This window comes from Halichoerus grypus, chromosome 4 (genome assembly GCF_964656455.1).
Source record: "Halichoerus grypus chromosome 4, mHalGry1.hap1.1, whole genome shotgun sequence".
In the NCBI taxonomy this organism is placed as follows: Eukaryota; Metazoa; Chordata; class Mammalia; order Carnivora; family Phocidae; genus Halichoerus; species Halichoerus grypus.
Genome location: NC_135715.1, coordinates 27,378,526 through 27,403,844, shown reverse-complemented (window position 1 = coordinate 27,403,844; position 25,319 = coordinate 27,378,526). Strand labels below are relative to the sequence as shown.

Here is a 25,319-nt window from a genome sequence, read left to right as displayed (position 1 = left end):
CTTATCCCCCTTCCATTCTTTTTGCTTGCCTACAGTCTCCAGTCTTTGGTCACACTTAAGGTGAGTGCCCTGGGGCCACGGGCAGACAGGGAGCAACACACTGAGTGTGGCAGGGTGAAGCCCCATGACTCCTAACATGCGTCCTTGCAAGGCAACTTGCCCCCGTAACAACCAGCTAGGGAGGGGACCGGGGCTTCTGTTGGGGAAGGTCATCAAAAAGACATGGCCACTGGTTGATCCCTGAGCGGGACCCAATCTCAGAGGCTTCCCCTCCCCTCCCCTGTCCTTGGAATGTAGGTTCTGCTTGCCTTTCCTGCTCCCAGAGGCAGCTCCAAGGACATGACCTTGAGATAATGATTTGGTGTTGAGAACACCTGCACAGTATATGTGACCTAGTTAAGGTCTCTGTACAAACTTTTGGGATTTGGTGGGCAGGTGCAGGAATCACCTTATCTTGCTGCTGCCCAAGACAAGCTTCGGATGTAAGTTCCCTTTGCTTATTAAAACTGCCACCTACCAGCCCGAGTGGCCTGTCCCTTTCTTTGGTCTCTCCCTGTCCTCTGCATTCAGGAACCAGTTTCAGATTTCACCCAGGAAGCTCCCGAGGAGCTTATAATTTCTTCAATATCTAAAAAATGAGTTGCCCATGTCATCTTTTGGAAACAAATTTTCAAAACACAATAACAATTCTTGGCACTATTCTCTTACCACCCCAGAGGATCGGAATGGATAGATGAAGGGAAAAATAGTTTTCCAGGTCAACCTCTGTGTGCATTAGGGGAAATAAAAAGCTGATGTGCTAATTCAAAGTCACCAGGCATATCAAGGCATATGACATAGAAGAAGGCAATGTGTCTTGTAGTACTGATTAAATATTTCATCCTGCATCTTAACTGTTAAACAAAGTCCGCAGATGAGGCAGAGGACTGTGAGCTTCTGAGGCTCGCATGATGAGGCTCTACACTGTGGCGAGTGCAGCCCGCAGCAGGACTCCTGGTACTTTCCCCTGTTCCTGGATAGAGCGAGTGTATCCTGGAAGAACGCCAGGAAGCTTGCCCAGCTGTGGGTCATTCCCTTTCTAGCGGGCAGCGGGAGGCCAATGATGTTCTGAGGCCAACCCGAAGTTTAGGAACTTTTTAGAGTACTGTAAAAGGAAACTTTGTTTTTTTCCTCTATTCTCAGTACTTCCAATACCAGCTGTGTGAATTTTTCCCACACCAAGCAATTCTCCAACCCTCAGTGGACACCGGCTGGGTGTCCTATAAATTTAACTCAATTCTCAGACTACCTGGAGATGACCTCAGATCCCACAGGTCATGGGCTCAGTCCCACGAGACTGCCCTCACCTCAGATGCCAGTTGCAAGTCTAGATTGCCACCTGTACTTCTGACCCAATGGGATTTGTGACTGCCTTTGATAATTTGTTAGAATGGCTCACAGAACCTGGGGATATACTCACATTTACTGATTTAGTAGCAAACGATATCACTCAGAAACAACCATATGGAAGAGCTGCATAGGGCAAGGTGTGGATGTGGGAAGGGCCATGGGCTTTCCATGCCATCTTAGGGTGGCTACCCTTCCAGTTCCTCCAATATTCACCAAACCTGAAGCTTATCAAATCCTGTCATTCAAGAGTTTTGATAGAGCTAAATCTCCTCACCCTCACCTTGGGGTGTAAAGTTGAGTTCTCCCACAGAATAGGAAGGTGCAAATCACATCAGGTATGTTGTAGACATCTTTGTCACATTCATTCTAGATCTCCATCTCCAGTTCCATACATTGATGTAGTCTTCTGTGCCTAAAGAAAATATTTGGGGCACCTGGGTGGCTCAGTCAGTTAAGCATCTGACTTTGGCTCAGGTCATGATCCCAGGGTCTGAGACTGAGCCCTGCATCAGGCGCCCTGCTCAGTGGAGAGCCTGCTTCTCCCCCTGCCTCTCCCCCCACTCATGCTCTCCCTCTCTCTCTCTCTCTCTCTCACTCAAATAAATATATAAAATCCTAAAAAAAAAAAAGAAAGAAAGAAAATATTTGAAGACCTAATAGGAATAGGACTGATTTGGTTCCTCTAGGAAGCTCCATAGAAATTGAGCCTCAAGGCTAGAAAAATAATGAATTGCATCATTCAACAATGGCTTCAAAATAACTCATCCCACTTGAGTGGCTAGGAGACCCAGCACTTCTTACTATGCAGATTGACTTAGTTTGCTGGGGCTGCCATAGCCAGTACCACAAACTGGGGGCCTTAAACAACAGACATTTATTTCTCGCAATTCTGGAGGCTGAAAGTCCAAGATCAAGGTGTTGGCAAGGTTGGTTACCCCTGAGGCCTCTCTCCTCGGCTTGCAGATGATTGCCTTCTCGCTCTGTCCTCCTGCGATCTTTCTTCTGTGCGCGTACATGTGCATTTCTGGTGGCTCTCTGTATGTCCTAATCTCCTCTTCTTAAAAAAAAAAAAAGGACACCAGTCAGATTGGATTAGGGCCCACCCTGACCGTCTCCCTTTAATTTAATTACCTCTTTAAAAGCTCTCTCTCTAAATATGGTCACATTCTCAAGCACTGGGGTTTAGAGTTTCACTATATGAATTCGGGGGGACACAGTTCAGCCCATAGCAGGAATACTTTCCCTTTGTTCCTCCTTTAGAACACCCAAGCAGTAGTTGACTTTGGCTCCATCCTCTTCTTTTGAAAGGCAGGATGGTGTTCTTGGAAGGTGCATGAATTATGAAATTCTACGGCCAACAGGGTGAATCTTGATTTGATCACCTACTCCTTTTTTCACTTTGGGCTCTTTGGGCCTCAGTTTCCCCATTTGTAAAACCTGTGTACTATTTACTTGGGGATTAGATGAGATAACTTATGTAAAGTGCCTGGGGCAACAATGTAGGCAGTAAGTTTAGTTTCACTTCTGTCTCTTAAAGGATAGGTAAAGGTTTCTGTGATGTTGAAGGGGAGATATTCTCCCTTGGCTTTACTAGTGAGAATTCAATACATTTCCCCAAAGGAAAGAACATGGCAAAGGAAATAGTTGGAAGTACTGAAATACAATTTTTAAGTATACCATGGATTACATAGGCTTTTGTGGGTTGAACTTGGGGTTAATAATTATTTTGAGAACCCAGTATTTTAGGTAAATGGCATTCAGTTTGGAAATAAAAAATACAGTATCAAGAGCTAGTGTTTTGGGCAGGAGATATAAAAGTTGGGTAGGGAATTAAGGACCTAACTAAATGTTTACTGAATAAACCAATACAGAAAACCTGTCGCTAGGATGGACCAAGCAGAGCATGGGTTTGAGGAATAACTACAGCTTAGTGGATTTCAAAGAAAACCACATTTGAGGCCATAAAACAACTCTCAACTTGAACCTATTGGTGGATTTGGCGCTTATGACACATTGCTAAGCAGGGTCTTTGCTGCAATCCCAGGTCTTTAGAATTTGTTACCAGAGAAGGCTGGGAAAGGTAGGATCTGGACAGTGGTCTGCAATTAGAGGACAATTAGGAAGCATTTTCTGAACTTACTATTGCTATGACACTTTGCCTGTTTATCTCATCATAGAAATGACACACTGGATAATGTATAATTTATAGTTTATCACCATGTTACTTTGACTCTCAGATCACTTCTAGAAAACATATCTGATGATCCTTTTAAATTTAAATTTAAATTTTTTTTTTTTGCTATCATAATGATTTACAGCGGAGCTGCATGAAGAAAGAGTAAAGGAATAAAGTAGAGAACTCCACCACACTAACAACTGGTAATTTTCCACTACTTAAGAGAAAATGTCACTTTTCTCCCAAACAACCCAACCCTTACTCTTATCACCAATGTACATAACATGGTTGATATTACATATCTGCTACATAAACATTGCTTTAATATTTTTCCTTACTTTTGCCCAAATGACCCTGAGTAAATGTAGTATCTGGCACAAGGTGCTAGGGTCATGGCACTGATTCAAAGCCAGTGGCTTTGTTGCACAACATGGAACTCTGAGAACTTTGGCATAGCTAGATTTTTTTTCCTTAAAAAAAAAAATTATTGGCGATTTCACCTTTATTATCCATGAAGCTCTGTTGCCTAGTAATCAGACAGGAAAGGCTAAAGGGGACCAAACAAACAAGACCTTTTTAATTCCCTAATAGGGTGATGATAAAAAAAAAAAATACTTTGCATGTGAATAGTGCCCTGTGGTTGGTAAATTATTTTTTTCACACAGACACACACACACACACACACACACACAGACACACACACACACACACCCTTATTTTTTTGGTAGTAATAGGAATTGATTTTAGCAATAATAAAGCTTACCTTCTTGCAAAAGAGGGACATGTGATTCTCTCATCTTTCTACAAAGGTCCTCATATTCACTGATATCAGTGTTTGGAGAAACGTTTTTAAACCTTCTGAATCACAGTTGTATTCTTATTCAATGAAGGCCAGCTATCTTTGGACTGAGTCAAGAAAATTTTAAGGACATTTAGATTTCCATGTGATACCACTTGGGGCCAAAGTACACAATTTTTTTGTTACAGTAAAAAATCAAGTGGAGGAAAGAAACTGTTTTGAGGCAATCTTTAACAGTTCTATTTTTAAATAACTGTAATTTCACCTTCTCCATGTCAAAAAGACCTAAGTGTATACATCAAATGATCCTAGCTCACATGAACCAGTTGCTGGAATTTTTCTGTGCCTACAGATTTTTTTGTTACAATTTTTTTAAGAATTAATTTTTTAAATAAAAACAGATTATTTAAAGACACTTCTCAAGTGTTGATCCATATTGCTCACAATGCAATCAAAAAAATTTTTAAGCCCACACTAACCGTATTTTTATGCACTTTATTTATTTTTTAATTAAAAAAAAATTTTTTTTTTTTTAGTAAACTCTAGGCCCAATGAGAGGCTTGAGCTAAAACCCCCAGGATCAAGAGTTCCATGCCCTACGGACTGAGCCGGCCAAGCACTCCACACTACTGGTATTTTAAACAGACTGAGCACAAATCTTCATGATTGGACATGACAATTCTACAGACACCCTGGTAAATAATCGCTGGGTTATTTTATCTTCCTCCTCCTCATCGTCATCGTCTTCATTTATCATTCTAGGTCCTGTTGAGCAGAACTCTTCAACAGAAGCTTTCACCCTATAAAAATATCCCCCCATCCTCTTAAAATCCAAGTAATCAGTTTTCTTCATGTATGGAGGCAAAACTGCGGATGACAAATTTAATTAGATAAACTGAGAAAGCTGTCGAATGAGAAGCAAAGTACAGCGGATAGAGTGGAACTGAAATAGTGTGAGTGAGGAGTCCCAAAGCCTGGCTTCTCCCTCTGACTTTGCCACTTGAAAGTTGTTTGATCTTAGATAAATCATTTAACCCCACCTCCACCCTGTCTACCCACCCCCCCCCGCCTTGGTTTTTACATCTATAAAATGGAGGTGCAATACTTTGTTTTGCTTACTTTATATATAGCGTACGTATTTCTAGGATCAGATAGAGATGGTGCATGTGAAATGCTTTTGATATTCCCAAATGCTATAAATATATGAGTGGTTGTTATTATGTTTTGAACAGAGGTTAAAGCTTGGTGGACTTGATAAGGAAACCTAAGTCCAAGTTCCCATTCTTACTAGAGAGGAGGGCTTGAGCGTATTAGTGGGTCTTTTCCTATGCCTCTAAGAAAGGGGTAAAAATACCTACTTCACATCTATAGTGTTTAATAAAGTCTGTGTAAAATCCAAAGTAATCCAGTTTTCTTCCTGTTTAGAAGATTGTCACAAACATCATCACAAATGTGATTAGATAAAACAAGAAAGAATTTGTGTAAGAGGTGATGTAGAAGTTGTTAGAATTTTTTAAACAGTAAAAACAGTAAAAAGAAAGTATTTTTAAACTGTAAAGCTCCCTGCAGATCTTAAATCCATTTGCTGACACACCTACATTTTTCTATAGGATGAACTAGCGGTGAGATTGGGCTCGAAACAGCACTGGTGTGGGACTGGACCTGAGAGTGAGCAGATGTCCATAGTCCTTAACAAGGGACAGGACACAAAGCCCTCCTAACTGGGAGCTCACCAACTCCCTTTGGTGCTGCTACTGGGACCCTCTGTTGAAAGCCTGGTGGAAAGACCTAAGATTAGAGTCAAATCCAGCTCATTAAGAGATGATTAAGAGGGACGCCTGGGTGGCTCAGTCGTTGGGCGTCTGCCTTCGGCTCAGGTCATGATCCCAGGGTCCTGGGATCGAGTCCCACATCGGGCTCCCTGCTCAGCGGGGAGTCTGCTTCTCCATCTCCCTCTGCTGCTCCCCCTGCTTGTGCTCGCTCTCTCTCTCTCTCTCTGACAAATAAGTAAATAAAAATCTTAAAAAAAAAAAAAGAGATGATTAAGAAAACAAAACACGTACGAATGGAAATTTCTTTCTTTTCTTTCTTTCTTTCTTTCTTTCTTTCTTTCTTTCTTTCTTTCTTTCTTTCTTTTTTTCCTCCTTCCTTCCTTCATCTTTTTTTTTTTACTAAAACAAACTTGAAGAACTCGAATAACAGTAACTTACAGGAAATAGAATATGCAGTTTTTGATAATAAAAAATCAACATAGTTTCTAAATCTAATTATTAGGATGTCATTGCTAATATCTCATATTGATTTTTGATACTAGTACATCATTGATAATATTGCTTTTGATAGGGCCACATTCAAAGGGAGTGTGCGTCAGATACATTGGAGCAGCTCCCCACATTTGCACCAATTTCAGTTACAAAAGCTCCAGTGCTTTCCTGGCTGTTTAGTTTTCTTCAGAAAGTAGTTCTCATAGCTCTCCAGTTCTGTAATCTTCCTACTTCAGTTCTTTAAATGAACTTCGCTGCCAGCAACCAGCCTATTTGGCTTTTGGTATGTTTTAATAAATGTGCTGTTTGGCAATAGAAAGCAGGCAAAGAGTCAGAAGACCTTCAACCAGATAGCCTTTTATGGTTATGAAAATACTACTGCTATTGCCTTTTTTCCTTTTTCTCTCTCTGTGCTTCTTCTGAGAAAAATTACTAAAGCAAGAGCAGAATCACCAAGAACCCAAAAGATCCAAAGAAGTCCTGTCCCTGAAGCTCAGTGTAGGAGAGGACATGAGGTATCTGAGGAGCTAGTCATAGTAAATTTCCGTACTTGCTGCCATAGTCCAGCCAGTGCAGTGTGCTAGGTGCACATGCAAGGTGCCCAGCAGAGGGGGACCCCAAGTGAGGTTACCTCTTCTGGCAGATTAACATGGTGCCAGATCAGCAGTTACAATGACTGGAGAAGAACAAATATTTCATTTTCCCGTGTATTGAGCTCCTTCAAGAAGAGTGACATGAATGAATGAATAAGGATCAATGCCAGACAACATTGATACTTCTAGCAGGAGAATATACTTGCAAATCAGTTACTAGTTAAGGACACTTTTTTTTTTTAGCCATTAAAGTTCTTCAATAACCATTGCTCCATCTTTTGGTGATAGCACTTTAACTTTTATAATATGTGATTTATTTGGAGTAAATTTTTATATAAGGTGTGAAATTTAGGTCCAATTTCATTTTTTAACAATTGGTGTCCAGTTGTTCCAGTGCCATTTGTTGAAAAGGCTACATATCCTTCATTGAGTTTCTTAATGGGTAGAAGTACAATTCAGTGTTCCACTTTAATGTGCATATTTTCTTTTTTTCCTTCAACGCAGGAAATTTTTTCCTATTATGACTTTGAATGTTTTTCTTATTCTATTTGTTGATTTTAGGGAGATATAGCCTTCAGTGTGGAGGTCGCTTGATTAGTGTATTTTCACTCCTTTACTAAATGTGTCCCAGAGAGCAATCAATGATGCATCTGAGCTCTGTATTTTCGATGAATAACTTAAACCTGCTTGGCTTAGTTTCTACTCTTGTTCTTGTGGAGAATAAAAGCCCGAGGGAAGCAAGAACCAAGAAGCAGCATAACTTAACTTTCCAAGCAGTAATTCTTACTGGATCAGACCACCCACCTCCCATCAGGAAGACTACAACTCTCATCAGTACTGCCTATGCCTGAATAAATAAGTCTGCCTAATTTTAGGTTTCAGTTAGCAGGTACATTTGGCTATCACTCTAAATTGTGTCTTCTAACTTGGCCTTTATCAACCATAATGGTGATATTTTGGTTGTCCAGGAGCTGAAATGTCTTCTTTTTCAATAATCTCAGCAGGAAAGAGGGGTGCTATTTATTAGCCCTTTGAAAGTCTTAGCATGTGGTGTATAGGTCAGAAATATTGCATGACATGACAAACAATAGAATTTGGAGATGAAAATTACACAGGAAGAAGCTTTAGGTATGGCTTTGAACATCTGCTTTTTTTTTTTTTAAGATTTATTTATTCATTTTTGAGAGAGAGAGTGCACGCAAGCAGGGGCAGGGGCAGAGGGAGAGAATCTCCAGCAGACTCCCCACTGAGTGGGGGGCCTGATGCAGGCTCAGTCCCATGACCCCTGAGGTCACGACCTGAGCTGAAATCATTAGTCAGATGCTCAACTCACTGAGCCACCCAGGTGCTCCAATTTTTTTTTAGGATTTTATTTTTAAGTAATCTCTACACCCAACATGGGACTCAAACTCACAACCATGAGATCAAGAGTTGCATGCTTCACCAACTGAGTCAGCCACACACCCCTGGAAATTTGATTTTAATGTGTGTGTAGATTGTTTTGACCTTGACACTTTATATTATACTAGCTTTCTAATGCTACTGTTTTCAGGCATATGATATTTGACTGTGGTCTTTGTCTTAATAAGCTTGAGCTGTTATAACAAAATACCATAGACTTGGGCGCTCAAGCAACAGACATTTATTTTTCATGATTCTGGAGGGTGGGAAGTCCAAGAACAAGGTGTTGGCAGATTTAGTTCTTGGCGAGGGCCCTGTTCTGGCAGATGGCTGCCTTCCCACTGGCAGAGAGAGGAAGCTCTGGTGTCTTCCTTTTCTTATAAGGGCACTAATCCCATCATGAACACTCCACCCTCATGAACTCATCTAAAGCTAATTACCTCCCAAAGACCCTACTTCCTAATATCATCACACTGGGGGCTAGGACTTCAACATATGAATTTTGGGGGGCACACAAACATTCAGTCCATGGCACCCTATGACTGTAGTTTATGGGGGCTTGACGCACAGGTAAGTGACCATTTCTATGGATTCCGGGAACATTTCAGGATTAAAAAAAAAAGAAACCTGCCCACGGACAGGTTGCTTCCTTATCAAGACTGTATAGACGTCTTAGGTGCCAAGTGTAGACAGGACCATGAGACCATTAAAAAGAGCTTGTGGGAGCCAGAGTTTCCTGGCAGGAACACAGAGAGTCAAATAGGGCCAAAGGTGCACAGATCCTAGTAGGTAGGCTGTGAACTGTCATCATCACATTACAACCATGTAGGTGGCCAGAACCACATCTGTAAGCAGGTTTTAGGAAAGGTTTGTTTTTTGTTTTGTTTTGTTTTGTTTATTATTGGGCACCTGGGTGGCTCAGTTGGTTAAGCATCTGACTTGTGATTTCTGCTCAGGTCATGATCTCATGGGTCATGGGATCAAGCCCCACACTGGGCTCTGTGCTCAGCGGAGCACCTGCTTGGGATTCTCTTTCTCCCTCTCCCTCTCCTCTCACGTGCATGCATGTGTGCTCTCTCTCTCAAATAAATAAATAAAAATCTTTAAAATTTTTATTATTGAAGTATAGTTGACATACAATGTTATATTAGTTTCAGGTGTACAACATAGTGATTTGACAATTCTGTATATTACTTAATGCTCATCACCACAGGTGTAGTCACCATCTGTCACCATACAAGGTTATTATAATATTATTGACTAGATTCCCTAAGCTGTACTTTTCATCTCCATGACTTATTTTACAACTGGAAGTTTGTACTTCTTTTTTTTTTTTTTTAAGATTTTATTTATTTATTTGACACAGAGAGAGACAGCGAGAGAGGGAACACAAGCAGTGGGAGTGGGAGAGGGAGAAGCAGACCTCCCACTGAGCAGGGAGCCCGACGCGGGGCTCTATCCCAGGACCCTAGAATCATGACCCGAGCCGAAGGCAGACACCTAACAACTGAGCCACCCAGGCGCCCCTGGAAGTTTGTACTTCTTAATCCCCTTTACCTATTTTGTCCTCTGCCCTTTTAGCAATCACCAGGAGAAAGATTTTAAAATATAAACTGACATAGCTTGTTATGGAAACTTAACTTTTCCTAAGTACATTATCTGATACATTAGTTGCACTGATTAATACATTAGGATGAATAATTAGTAATAATTAATAATAATCAATTAATGCATGAAGTGCACTAATGGTCCCTATCTCTCATGTCCTCTGTATCCATGCCCTTTGATAGTGCTCTCCCATACTGATTCTGGGCTTGCTCATATGATATTCTTTGGCCAATGGAATAGTAGCAGACATGATACAAGCAGAGGTTTGAAAAAGTACTTGGGTATTCTACTCCTCTCCTGGAATCCTGCCATTGCTATGAAAACAAGCTTGTAGAGTTTGCTAAAGGATAAGAGACCACATGAAACAAAAATGAGTCATGAGTCTCTGACCTACTCCTTTAGATGACCACAAACATATGGAAAAACCCAAATGAGAGCAGCTAAACCTAGCCCAGGTCAACAAAACAGTTGAGCTGATATTTATATCCGTAAGAAATAATAAATAGATGATGTTGTAAGCATCAAAGTTTTTAAAAAATTAACTTGTTTTTTTAATTCCAGTATAATTAATGTACAGTGTTATATTAGTTTCATGTGTACAATATACTGATTTAAAAATTCTATACATTACTCAGTGCTCACCACGATAGGTGTACTCTTAATCCCCTTCACCTATTTCATTCATCCCTTATACCCCACTCTGCTCTGGTAACCACCAGTTTGCTCTCTATAGTTAAGAGTCTGTTTTTTGGTTTGTCTCTTTTTCTCTTTGTTCATCTGTTTTGTTCTTTAAATTCCACATATGAGTGAAATCATATGGGTATTTGTCTTTCTCTGACGGACTTATTTCACACTTAGCATTATATTGTCTAGGTTCATCCATGTCGTTGTAAATGACAAGATTTTATTCATTTTTATGGCTAATATTCCACTGTGTATATATATATATATATATATATATATATATATATACACCACATCTTTATCCATTCATTTAGGATGGACAATTGGGTTGCTTCTATCTTTTGGCTATTGCAAATAATGCTGCTATATATATATATATATATATATATATGCATTTATATATATTTATACATATATCTTTTTGAATTATTGTTTTTGTTTTCATTGGGTAAATACCCGGTAGTGAAATTACTGGATCATATGGCAATTGTATTTTTAATTATTTGAGGAAACTCTATACTGTTTTCCAAAGTGACTGCACCCGTTTGCATTCCCACCAATGGTGCATGAGAGTTCCTTTTTCTCCACATCCTCACCAACACTTGTTTCTTGTGTTTTTGATTTTAGCCTTCTGATAGGTGTGAGGTGATATCTCATTGTGGATTTGATTTGCATTTATTTCTCTGATGATGAGTGATGTTGAGCATCTTTTCATGTGTCTGTTGGCCATCTGGATGTCTTCTTTGGAGACATGTCTGTTCATGTCTTCTGCCCATTTTTTAATTGGATTATTTGGTTTTTTTGGTTTGAGTTGTATCAGTTCTTTACATATTTTGGGTAGGGACCCCTTATTAGGTATATCCTTTGCAAACATCTTCTCCCATTCAGTAGGTCATCTTTTTGTTTTGTTGATTGTTTCCTTTATTGTGCAGAAGCTTTCTATTTTGATGTTGTCCCAGTAGTTGGTTGTTGTTGTTTGCTTTTGTTTCCCTTGCCACAGGAGACATATCTAGAAAAATGTTGCTACAGTGTTGTCAGAGAAATTACTGCCTGTGTTCTCTTTTAGGATTTTTATGGTTTCAAGTCTCACATTTTGAGTTTATTTTTGTGTATGGTGTAAGAAAGTTCAAGCCTTGAAGTTTTAAGATGATTGGTTTTACAGCAATAAATAACTGATTCCGGAATCAAAGTTCCAAAAATAGAGAAAAGAGATTCTTTAGAGGACTTTTAAGCATTTTTGGCCATCTCTCTCTACCCTGCATTTGCTTCATTTGAACTGCAAGGCAGCTGAGATTTTGGTTTTATACTCTTACTCTCAGGCTCAAGTAGTCAATACCAGATAGACTGACACAAATTCAGCTGAATCTTCCTGACAGGAGTGGGGGGGGGGGTGGAAAACATAATTGAGAAAAAGACATTGAAGAAAGAAATGCCTTGCAGAATCTGGAACATTGCATGGATACTGTCCTTGGCTGGGTTCAGTCTTAAATGTTAACAGCTGCTTTAGATTGGGAATGTGTTAAGGATGATTTTTCCAGTTAAATGTGGAGACAAGAAGAAAACTTAATTAGGAAGCTTTTTAAAAAAAATGCCTCAGCCATTCTATACCAAGAGACAATACCCATTGAGGTATAGCGCTGAAAATGTCCAGTCGTCAGAATTTGTGGATGCTATATTACCAGGTAGAATCCATACTAAGTTCAACAGTGGAGTGAATAAAAAAGAGATTTTTAGTGTACTTGAAGGGAAAAAGAGGGGGCCCCTTGAATAAAAACAGGTGACTAGAGCTGCCTCCGCTGCAAAGTTCTAATCTTTGCAAGAAAGCAGCATACACATCAGGATGTACTAGATGATGCTAAAGCAGCAAACAACTCCCAAATCTCAGTGGCTTTGAATACAACACAACATAACCTTCTTTCTAATTTATTTGTTATTTTTTGGATATTTTTAATGACTGAAACAAAACAGATCTAAGACCGTAGTTTCTGGAAGAACCATTGTTTTTGCCGGGTCCTGTACCTCTCCTCGTACTGGACTTTGGCCTCTCATCAGGCCTTGCCTTTAAGAGCAGGATCTCTGCAAACCATAAGAGACTGTTAATCTCAGGAAACAAACTGAGGGTTGCTGGAGTGGTGGGGGGTGGGGGGATGGGGTGGCTGGGTGATAGACATTGGGGAGGGTATGTGCTATGGTGAGCGCTGTGAATTGTGTAAGACTGATGAATCACAGACCTGTCCTCTGAAACAAATAATACATTATATGTTAAAAAAAAGAAGATAGGAAGGGAAAAATGAAGGGGGGGAATTAGAGGGGAGGATGAACCATGAGAGACTATGGACTCTCAGAAACAAACTGAGGGTTTTAGAGGGGGGGCTGGGGACGGGTTAGCCTGGTGATGGGTATTAAGGAGGGCACCTATTGCATGGAGCACTGGGTGTTATACGCAAACAATGAATCATGGAACACTACATCAAAAACTAATGATGTAATGTATGGTGACTAACATAACATAATAAAATAAAATTCAAAAAAAAAAAAAAGAGCAGGGTCTCTGGAGATATCCTTGTTGACGACAGTTTTGAACACAGGGATATCCACAGAATACCTTGTGGATATGAGGTGATTGTAGTTATAAACTTACACAAAAGACTTGATCTTTGACCTCTTGGCAATTTTTTTCTTGCCCATGGCAGCTATCACTTTGCGGGAATGGCGGTCAATTCCAGCCACCAGAGAGTGGCTGTAGGGAGGGACTTAGGTGCCATCATCAATGTTCTTCATGATGACCGCTTTGTGTCTGGAGTAGCGTCCAGCCAGGACCAGCACCACCCTCCCAGGTTTCGTGAACTTGCCCATCTTGACACCAGCCACTTGAGCCTACAGCAGAAAGCCACAACATAACTTTATAATTTTCACTTGCCACATGTCCTACATTGGTTGGAGGGCCTCTGTTCATTGCAATCTTTCAGGGACACAGGCTGATAGATGCTCCATCTCAACACATGCTTCCATAATCACCAAGGCAAAAAAATGAAAGGAGGAATGTGGTGACTTGCATCCTGGCTCTTAACACTACTGCATGGAAGAAACATATGGCATTTCCATTTGCATTTTACTGGTCTAAGCAAGTCGCACAGGAGAGGGAAATGCAATCCATCTGTTTGCCTGGAAGGAGAGAGAAGCAGAACATACCCTAATATCTTCTACAGTCTTTCTGTGCAACAAAATATTTAATTTCAGACTCCTTTTTATGTGCAAAATATACTTGCTCCCACCCCAAGAGAAAAAAAAAAAACCAATAAAAAGTCCCACAGAGTAATGACACCAAAAACAGTGTTGAGGGTATCAAGTGATGTGCTGTAGTCTCTATAGCAGGTCTAGACATGGTGCTTTTTGGTCCAGAGACTTTAGGGCTAATGTGGTAAGTTTTCTCTCCTTTACAATGATGGTATTGGGTAGAGTAACCGCATCAAACTTTCCCGCTGAGAAAGATGACAATTGGGAGACACAGAGTGGAGCAATTCTAAAATCCCATTAGCCAGACATTTTGAGAGCCCTTTCACTGAGAGCAAACACTGGCCCTCTTATAATGTGTGTTCCATTAGTGTAAGCCTCTGTCCACTTCTTTACGTGTTCTATCCCCAGATAGAATGACTGATCGTTGACAATTTTGGAAAATAAATTGGGGATGCTTACGTCAGTTCTGCCTCTCTTCTTCCTAAGAGTGGGCACCCGTTTGGGGAGCAGTCATTCACCTATGCTTGGCCATGCTCCACCTGATTAACTACCCTATCCTCCTACCTCTCAGGAGAAATGGTCTGTTCTGATTCAGCATGCCTAGCAGATAAGGTAAACATGTCAAATACTGTGATTCAGAGAGCAGGTCTATTTGGCTGCCCAGCTAAGCTACATACTTAGCTTTTATAACTGATGGTGGTGATATTTTGATTCTTTATCACTGACTTACTTTACTTCTCAATTTTTTTCAGTTGGGCACGATTAAGCAGGTTTTTCTCAGAGAATTCAACAGTTGAGTTTTCTATTTCAGAAATTCCAGTTAGCATTATGTTGGAATGTCTTCATCATCTGTATTTATGTTCTTTTCTCTAATTGCTTTGATCTGTTTTATTCTTTTCATTCATGATTATTTTTCTTAGGATTTTCCTTAATGTTGGAAATGATATTTTTAGCACACTTCTCTTTCTGTTTCTAATTTTTTTAGGTCTATAATCTTGTTATTTTAGCACTAAATTAATTTTTTCTGCAGACTCCTCTTTTATGTTGTTTTGCTGATATTTGAGTATAGATATATACTCTCAGTCTATCTCTGTGTGTGTGTATATATATATATATATACCTCTCAGATATAGAAGAGAGATTAGTTAATTCTGTAGATCTTGATCAATTAAATAAGGGAGATGAGGGAAATAGAAGAGTAAAGATAATTCCTAGATGTCTGGCTTGAATAATTGGGTGGTGCTGTTCATTGGTATAGAGATTTCAGCAGGAGGAAAATATTGACTCCAGAAATAAATTTCTTTTGCACATTGGGCCTGATTGTTTTCCCTGGTAACACTTCAGACCTGAAGAATTAGGAATTTTCACAGGGCAGACCTAACTGGGTAACCTTAGTGGGAGGGGGACTTAGTGGGAGGGAGACACGTAAGCAGAGTTTCTAAAGAGACGGTATCCAGAATGAGAGGAAGGAGTGTTAAAAAATGATTGGAAAAGTGACAAAGACAAACTTAAAAAGTTTCAGAAACTTACCTTAGTTTTTAGAATCCTGAATTTCAGTGAAAAGGAATCTCTCTCTCTCCTTCTTATGGCTTCTAATTTGTATATAGGATGACTCCAAGCTCCCAGAATCCAGTACTCTCTATAATACTGTAATTTACTCACCTGTTAGACTTGTGGGCAAATATTAGATTCTAGGAGCTATTTATAAAATAGGGAAAATAAGTTGCAATTTCCAAAAAGAAGACAATGGATAAGAAAGTGCTAGTTAAACTAAATGGAAAGATGATAGAGGAATTCAGAAAAAGGTCACACCAAGGTCAGAAGGAAAAATAAGGTGAAGGCAAACAGAGAGGAGAGAAGAGGGTATTCCGAGGGTGGAAAGGACAGAATAAAAATTGACTGTGAATGTGTGTGTGTGTGTGTGTGTGTGTCTGTCTGTCTGTGTGCATGTGTATGTATGAAGAGAATGAGAGAGAGAGAGGGAGACCACCAGGAGCAGAAGTAGAATGCAGTAAGAAGACAAGCCTAACTAGAGAAAAGTTTTCATGGGCAGGCTTGGAAAACAATGATAGGTCTTACGAACGTTGGTCTTCTACGGAAAGACTTGGCAGGGGTTCAGATTAATTTAGCAGGTAAATGGGAGACCTTTTGGAGAGTTCTATCAGGAGAGTCATAATACAGAATTGTTTTTGAACAGTGGGACTGGCGGTAGAGCTCTGTGCAGAGCAGACTGACGTTGGGGAATGATGGAAGATGTGGAGATGGGTGTAGAGGCCACTGGAATTGTTCAGAGGGAAAGAAATAAGGGCCTAGGAAAAGTATAGCCCTGGGAAAAAGGATGAAGACAAGAGGCATTATAAATAAAGAATCATGAACCTGGCATTTAGGGTAGTAACGCTTATAGAAATCAATGGCTCGGGGGCAAAGCACAGGAAGGCACTTAAAGAAAAATATCTACACTTTACTGGCCTTCCCCCACCCCCCCAACCCCAAACCCTGGGGAGAGTGGTACTGAGACTGTCCTTGGGAAGAGTTTGAACAAGGGACAATTCTCTGTCTCTCACTTCCACGTCCTGGACTGAGTCCATCTCCATAAGCTAGAGAACCTGGCCACCACCATCTAGGGGGATGGTTTTTCACTCCGTATTATAAAGAATCATGTAACAATATTATTGAAAAAGTAAAGGGAAAAGAAAACAATCAGCAATAATCCTGTAACCTTAGTGCAGTTATTGGAATTTTTTACTCCTTTCCTTATCATTGTTTGTAGATTTATATATATATATATATATATTTTAAAAGATTATTTATTTATTTATTTGACAGAGAGAGAGAGCGCGAGAGCAGGAACACAAGCAGGGGGAGTGGGAGAGGGAGAAGTGGCTTCCTGCCGAGCAGTGAGCCCCATGTGGGGCTCGATCCCAGGACCCCGGGATCATGACCTGAGCCAAAGGCAGATGCTTAAAGACTGAGCCACCCAGACGCCCCTGTAGATTTATATTTTTATGTGGCTACAATTTTAAATTGGTTGTTTTCCACTTCATCAGCAACACAAGCATTTTTTTTATATTGCGACATAGTTCCCATACTTATCTTTCTTTTTTTTTAAAGATTTTATTCATTTATCTGTCAGAGAGAGAGAGAGCAAGCACAAGCAGGGGGAGTGGCAGAGGCAGAGGGAGAAGCAGGCTCCCCACTGAGCAAGGAGACCGATGTGGGACTCCATCCGAGGACCCCGGATCCTGACCCGAGCCAGAGGCAGAAGCCTACCTGACTGAGCCACCCAGGCGTCCTCCATACTTATCTTTATAAAATGGCTTTTAGATATTCTTTTGAAAGGATAAATGGTTGGGCACTAAGTGGTTTTTAATATTTAGCCACTTAAAAATACTGTTATGAGTATATAAATATAGATAGGTCCTTTTTCTCTTGGATTTTTACATAGAATAAAATTCCCACAAGGAGAGGCTACTTGGTAGAATAATGAATCTAATTTTTATTTATTTATTTTTGCTGTGTATTGGCAAATTGCTCTCCAAAGGATTGTATAATGTATGTTGCCAGCAACACTGTGTGTATTTTGTCAGCTTAGCATTGCCTAATTTTAAAGGCAATAACTAATAATTATTACTAGTCAAAAGCTATTATATAATTTTAAAAGCAATAATTGTTATCAGGCATAAAATTATACCTCATTGTTTTAAAATATTGCATATTTTTTGTTACTGGTGAGGACTTAAATATTTTATTTATGTACTCATTGTATTAACTTTTATGTTAATTGCTCATCCATAGTTTTGGTCAATTAACTGTCTGCCTTATCACTTAGTTTTTGTGTAGTTTAATCTATTAATTTTTTCTTTTGTTGTTTCTATTATATTTTAACCATAAAAGGTCAACACCTTTCTGAAGAACTGATAAATATGAGTTTCTCTTTTAGTTTTCTATGATTTTAGTGGATTTATAAAAAGCAATGTACTCATTGATCCCACAGAAAATATTTTCCTGCATAATGTGAAGGATATCTCCACATTTTATTTTTTTGCCAAATTTTTAACCATTAAAGCTATGAAAGGTTTTTATAATAATCAGAACTGTCTAGAAGTCGGGTGCTTTGCTATTTCTAGAGCAGGGACCATATATTGAATACTGGCCCTATTGTAGATGTCAAGTTTCAAATGGGTTGAATTTGGAAGGTGTTTTAAGAACTCTTTTGGGGTACCTAGCCAGCTCAGGTGGTAAAGCATGCGACTCTTGATCTCAAGGTCGTGAGTTTGAGCCCCACGTTCGACAGAGAGATTACTTAAAAAAAAAAAAAAGAAATAAAACAATTAAAAAAAGATCTTAAAAGGACTCTTTCTAACTTCAAGTTCAGGAAAAAGATGAGTTTAGAAGGGAAATTAAATGTGTCTACTTTTTATTTATGGGAGATTTCCTAAGAAGAATAAACTCTTCATTGCTGTTCAAATGAGTAATAGCAAAGAATTGTGATGGTAGGTAATTTGAAAAAAAAATACTAAGCTAATAGTTTTTTTATTAGAAAGCAATTTTCTTTCAAAGAGAAACAATCTACCTACAGTCACAAATCAAACTTTTTACACTTGATTTGATGTTAGTCTTTATAAGAGATTCTCTTCGAAATGCTCATCATTATCCCCTAGTGCTTGATTTGCCAGAGAGAAGAGGTTAATAATGTTATCTTCTGGGCATTTAGAGAGAAAGTTTCTTTGGTCCTCTAATGAATGCTTTCTCTCAGTCAGATATAAACCTCTCTTCAGTGGCAAATGGTATTCAACTGTCCACAATCTGAAGCAGTTCCTGATAGAATTTTGTTGCAACCACTTTAAATTCCGTGTTTCCAGCTAGAAAGGACCAGAGAATCCCCATGCTTTCTACTACAGGCAACTGAAGGACCATACCAACTCTATTCTCATCAGTGCACTTGTTCACAAATGATATGAGGGCAAGGTTAACCCCTGGAGAAGCAAGAGAGTTTAAGAAGAGTTCTTAACAGCACAGGATTTAATAGACTCTGTGAGAGGGTTCAGGTAATCAGCACAATGATTTTAGCCACTTCTACTTTAATCTGGATTCAGTTTTGCAACTACAAATTGTCAACTAGCTTTGCTATGACTGTCTCTAAGGGAGTAGCTTTGCTACAGCTATCTCTCATGAGCTTATGAATATTATCTTTGATTTCTATTCCTTTGGATTCATCACTTCCTTCTTAACTGAAGTGCAACTCTTAAAGCATTATGCCAGAATGTATCATCAGTTCAGGTTTTTTTGAAATGTCTAATTCTTATTTTTTTCTGATATAAAAAATAGAAGAAAACAGAATACGACTTAACATGTCAGTGTGTATACTGTTCGGAGGTATCAGCGTTGTTATCCGTACCCCCTCTTCTCACAGTAAAAAGACTTGCTTTTCTGCGTAATGAACTCAAGCTTTGCTTTCACCAGAACTTTGAACTGCTCACTTAGGAGAACAGCAACATATGGTTTTCCTCTTCCAGTTTTTAATATTTGGGTCTCCGGTGAATCCGCATACAAAAGCTTCCTTCCTTTAGCTGGAGTCCGCAAATGAAAGGCTTTTCTTTTTCTGATTGTAGATTAGCCTGCCAAGAAACAAACATGAGCTGGAGAACATCACTTTAATTTATTGATGGGATACAGATGACAAGGAAGTCTGTCCTCTTGTAGGCTTTTGGGAACGCTTCGAGCTGACCCAGCACAGCCGAGTTCATACGGCAAAGACAGACTTTGCCAAAAACCAAAGCCAATAGTCATTGCAAACCTCTGAACCCAAACATTCCTTTAGCGCTTGAATTTCCCTATAATTTGTGTAGATTCCCTTTTTGTCAATGAAGCTAGCAGTGGGTAACTAGCTTAGTGCAATCAGACAAAACAACTGTGCCATTCATTCAGTAATTAGATGAGAGCCCGGCTGCATGCTTTATGGTTTCCGCTCTTCATTCTTTCCTTTCTTTTCAAGTCCTTGGAGACAAACTCTGGGATGTTTGGCAGAGCGAGACCCTTGTGGAAAATATCCTGTCTTTTTTACTTCGGGGTTGCTAATAAGTTCTATTCTCAGAGGCAAAACATGAGATGCACAAGCAGGGAGTTTCAGCCAAGCTAAAAAAAAAAATCTTGGTTCTTACGTGTGTTACCTTTTGCCTCACTTTACAGTTTTGCCTTCCTCAAGACTGAAGAAGACTTGATTCTTTCTTATATCTAAGGGCACATGAAGGAATTTGATACTCCAGCTAAATGCTTATAGCAGATCTTACATATATTACTTATTAAGCTTTCAGACCTAAAACTGTAGGAGAAGTGAAGCAGAGATAGAGAGTTAGGAAAAATAAAAGGACCGCAGGGCTGTGCGTTTAGTTTATGTATTTTGAGGAGAGCATAGCAAATCCAATTTTTGCGAGGCACCTAGGGCTAATTGCTATGCTAATACCTTTCCTTCTTTTAAAAAAAATTTTTTTTTTAAATTTCCTAAACCACTAAAAGGGAAGGGAGGGAAAGCTTGTACAAGAAAATAGGAAAGGCACTTCAGGTGTTGTGGCCAGTGCTGCCTTGAAGGAGTAGGGCTGTCGACATCCACACAGTAAGTGCCCACAACTGTCTGTGCTGAAGGTCCTCTGGTCTTGGCAGTCAAGAGGCTTGGTTGCAGGAAATACTGCTTGAGCTGCTTAAAAAGAGGGATATTTTTGACTGTTGTGTATAAACTATAGGCAGGACAGGAGTGGGTGTCTTTATGGTGACTGGAATCAGGGACCCAGGGCCTATCTTTTTTGTGCCCCCTCTCTTCTCTGCTGCACCTTTGACTTGATCTTTTTTTTTCTCCCTTTTTTTCTGGGCCACCTGGAGCCACAGCGAGGGGTTACAAATAAACTGAGGCATCTTAAAAATGTTGAGTTTATTTGAGCAAAAGTTGATTCGCATTGGACAGTGCCCAACTAGAAGTGGTTAGAAGTGTTCCTCCAACAGGACTTGGTAGAGAGACTTTTATAGGGGGAAGGTGGAAGCAAGGTAGGGAAATCAATGATCGGCGATAGCTTAAAGCCTAATTGGCTATTTGTGATTGGTTTTCGTCAGGCTTTGGGTGGTACCTTGAAGCATTTAGATATTTAGATGACTGTTTGCTTGTATAGGCTTCTGTAACTTTAGTATCACCTCAGTCTCATGGCCTTGAAGGGAGCAGAATATGACACCCAAAATATGCCACTTTGGCTTAAGAATTATCTTGATCTGATTCCTTGGGAATGTCATGGGTTGAGATTCTCCCCTGAAAATATAGTAGAAGTGAATTTACCAAGTAGAAACATACCAAGTATATCTTTTTTTTAAAATTCAATTTAGTTAAAGTGTAGTGTAGTATTGGTTTCAGAGGCAGAATTCAGTGATTCATCACTTATATATAACACCCAGTGTTCATCACCCATGCCCTCCTTAATGCCCATACCCTCACCTTCTTCCATCAACCCTCAGTTTGTTCTCTATTGTTATTCAGCCGTCAAAAAGAATGAAATCTTGCCATTTGCAATGACATGGATGGAACTAGAGTGTATTATGCTAAGCGAGATATACCAAGTATACCTGAGTTGTAACATTAGGGAATGGGAAGAGGACAATCAACTGGATTGCAAAGGAAATGGTGTTTGTAGTCCTTGGTCTGACGTAGAAGCACAGGGAATTTTATGATCACATTGAGTTTAAACTCCCCTTCTACTCTAAGAAACATTTGAGGATTTTTTTCTAAGTATTACAAAATAGTACATTACTATTAAACAAAAATCTAAGTTTTCTCATTATGAAAGTGGAAAACAAGTTGGCCTAAAGGCGGGCTGTAGGGTGTACGGTGCAAAGGGGGGAATGAAACTGTCACCTTGCTCTAGAGTGGGGCTCAGCAAACTTCTTCTGTAAACAGCTATATAATAAATATTTTTGGCTTTGCAGGGCATAGTTTCTACTTTAACTGGGCAACTCTGTTAACACTGAGGTGGAAAAGCAGCTAAAGGAGATATGTAAATGAATGAGCATGGCCATGTTCTAATAAATTTTTTTCAGATTTATTTATTTATTTTAGAGGGTGAGAACTTGGGGGGAGGGGCAGAAGGAGAGAGAGAATCTCCAGCAGACTGCCCACTGAGTGAGGAGCCTCATGCTGGGCTGGATCCTACCACCCTGAGATCATGACCTGAGCTGAAATCAACAGTCAGATGCCTAACCAACTGAGCCACCCAGGCGCCCTGGGCATACCTAATTTTTTATCTGTTCTACTTCTGGGACAAAATGGTTACTGGCAATATATGTTGTGAGCAAATTTATTCCTTTATTTGTAATGCTTGCACTCATATGGGCATGCCATTATTACTTGGCATTTGAATTATGTTTCAATTGAAACATGAAGCCTTTTATGGACTGAAAAACTTGGAAATCCTTCAGGCGGAGGATTATATTTATGATATAATTTTCATTATATCCCTTTATTTTTAAGCATTTATTAGGTAGCTATAAAAAATCACTTTGGGACCAATCTTGATGTGTTTCCTAAATGTGATGTATTTTCCATATTTCATCAATTCCAAGACAACAATTTTTTTTAAAAACATTTTAACATCTCTGAAGTCAGTGTCCTTCTAATGATGGAAAACATCTTAGAAATTGCTATACTCATGAAACAGTTGTAATTACCTGCATGAAATTGATCCCAAACTCCTTTCTTGGAATCTTATGGTAAGATACAGAAAGCGTGAAAATTTACAGTATGAAGGTCAGTGTCATGGGAGAAAATTTTTGAGGCAATGGTGGAGTGCTCTTTTAAGGAATGTGCATGACACCCATTTTCCCATCACAAAGGAGCCTTCTGTGGAAAGATTCCTATTATCAACGAAGCTCAATCGAAATGATTTAGAAGAGCATCTAAAGTAGTTTGAAATAACTTTACTGATGTATTTTGGTGATACATTCCTTTTTATATATGCACAAGAGTAATGTACAATAAAAATCTGTATCTGAGTCTAAAAGAGCTCTTCCAGTAAGGATATAAGTTCTATAGGACAAAAAAAATTGTGTCATAGATTAATTGGAAGTACTTTTTTTCCTTAGTGGTATATAATATAATGGTGCTCCTTACAATCAGTTATGTGTTAGATGCAATGATATAAAGTAATATGTATATTTAAATTAACAAATGACATATTTATTTCTTATATTTGAAGTGATATTTAAAAAAGCCCTTTACTGTTCCTATTAAAGAAAATCCAGCTGTTCACTGAAAAAGCACGGTGACCTCATCATCCATTTACTCACTGAACTCTCATGAAGTCTTCCAAAACACAACTTGAAAAGATCCAACATGAATCCTTAATTTTAGCACATTGAATTCAAAACCAAATACACATTTTACAAGGATCACGTCTAGGTCATGATTATCATCCGCATTGTCAGTCTCAATGTCATCTTCAAGTTTTCAATATTTTTTTAGAAGTATTTTGTAATAAATACCACTTCAGTGGCAGTAAGGATAATTCAAGGCCCAATTAATGATGGATTACTGGGAAGAGTTTGAGCGGCAGGTGTGACAACATTGGTGATTTTATAGTTGAAAGCTACCGTCTTACTTGTGTTCAGAAGGATATATTTTAGAAATTACTTATTGTCAGTATTTACTACTTTAGCTGAAACAGACGTGCCTTATGGAATTGGTGTACTTGGGCTGGAAGTATTAGGTTGGCTAGAAACCAAACCTATAGTTAATAAAGGAATATTCTTCAGAAGTAGCTGAGTTTTGAGAAGGACTTAAATCTACAATTCAGTGCAGCTGAGCACCATCTGTCACATGGCAATCTAGGTCATGAATATGGCTTAATTAATGCCAAATGAGTTTGATATTTTTGCCCTGAAATATATAATAAATAATAATTTGAGAGGAGAGATTAAAGTTTGGTCTAAGTAACAACTTTGATTTGCCAGTTTGATTTGATTGCCAATCACACATTATCAACATAAGCAGTAGTTTCCTTAGTGATGCTTGGCTACCATATGAGATGTGGTCATGTATTGAAAGAAACATTCCAACATCTAATTTATAATTGTTGGCTTCTATTCTCTGATTACCATATGCTTCAGGATTTATGCTATCATCTGCAAGTTTTGGCAAGCTTTTGGGAGATGCCATTTTACCAGAATCCATGATAGCAAGTGATCATACTTCTTTCACTAACATTAATGTGTTTTGTTACTATTTCAGTGTGACTTCTCCTACCTATAGTGTATTGATGAGCAAGATGTTGGCCAGCAACATGGTTCTCACAGTGATTAGTAATATATTTTTTTGTCCAAAATATAAGCAGCTATTCTCTTGTTGTGATTGAATTCTCATTTTACTTTTAGGATATAACATCCAACCTCTCTTGGCGTCACACTACTTTAATAAATTAAGGAATTTGCTTCTGCTTTGACAACTCTGAAAACTAGCTTTAACTTTCTACATTGTAAATGAATTATACATTTCCACTTTTTGTATGTAGATAAGTAGATTTGATGTAATTGGCACCTAGAAATGGAGTTTTACTGTCCAAGTAACTGAAATGGACCAGAAAGTGGGTGGAGGCTGCCAGAATTTTGAGGAGCATGGTAGAGAAAGACTAAATTTCTTTCAATTGACCATTAGTTAACAATCTGGATTTGATGACACTGCTCAGGAAGGCTCAGAAGGAAGTGAGGAACATGTTACTGGAAACTGGAAGAAGGGGATCTTTGCTATTTAGTGCTAGAGAGCTTTGCAAAGTTGTTTCTTCAATTATGTGTAAAATAAAACTTGTAAGTGAGGACATTTCTAAGTAAAGTAGTGAAGGAGCCACCTGTTCTCTTCTTCCTGTTTACAGTAAAAGGTGAGAGGAGAGAGAGATAAATTGAGGGAAGGGCTGTGAAACAAAGGAAACAGGACTTGATAATCTTGAAAATTCTTAGCCTCCCCCATGGCAAATTACTAAATTAAGGTATGGTGCCCGAGCCCATGTCAAGAAAGCATGCTTTAGAGAAAAGGCTGAAGGTGTGATATTACAACCTTTTGCTAAAACTCAGAAAGATCAAAAGCACAGGGTATTCAGTCACACAAAGGGCCCTTTCAAGAGATTAAGGCTGTGCTTCACAGA

General features: G+C 39.0%; 1 long non-coding RNA gene and 1 pseudogene across 2 annotated transcripts in view; one reads left to right on the top strand and one right to left on the bottom strand.

Moving 5' to 3' along the window:
- LOC118522978 (uncharacterized) overlaps window positions 1–25,319 on the top strand; it is a 176,408-nt gene that overhangs the window by 25,795 nt on the left and 125,294 nt on the right. The window contains exon 3 of one of the 2 annotated variants that reach the window (XR_013446912.1): window positions 4,901–5,050. The exons of the other annotated variant lie outside the window; for it this stretch is intronic. This is a non-coding gene — a long non-coding RNA (uncharacterized LOC118522978). Of the gene's footprint in view, window positions 1–4,900; window positions 5,051–25,319 lie in introns of those variants that run through there. 2 annotated transcript variants of the gene reach the window in all.
- Window positions 12,885–13,800, bottom strand: LOC118522976 (large ribosomal subunit protein eL27 pseudogene; annotated as a pseudogene).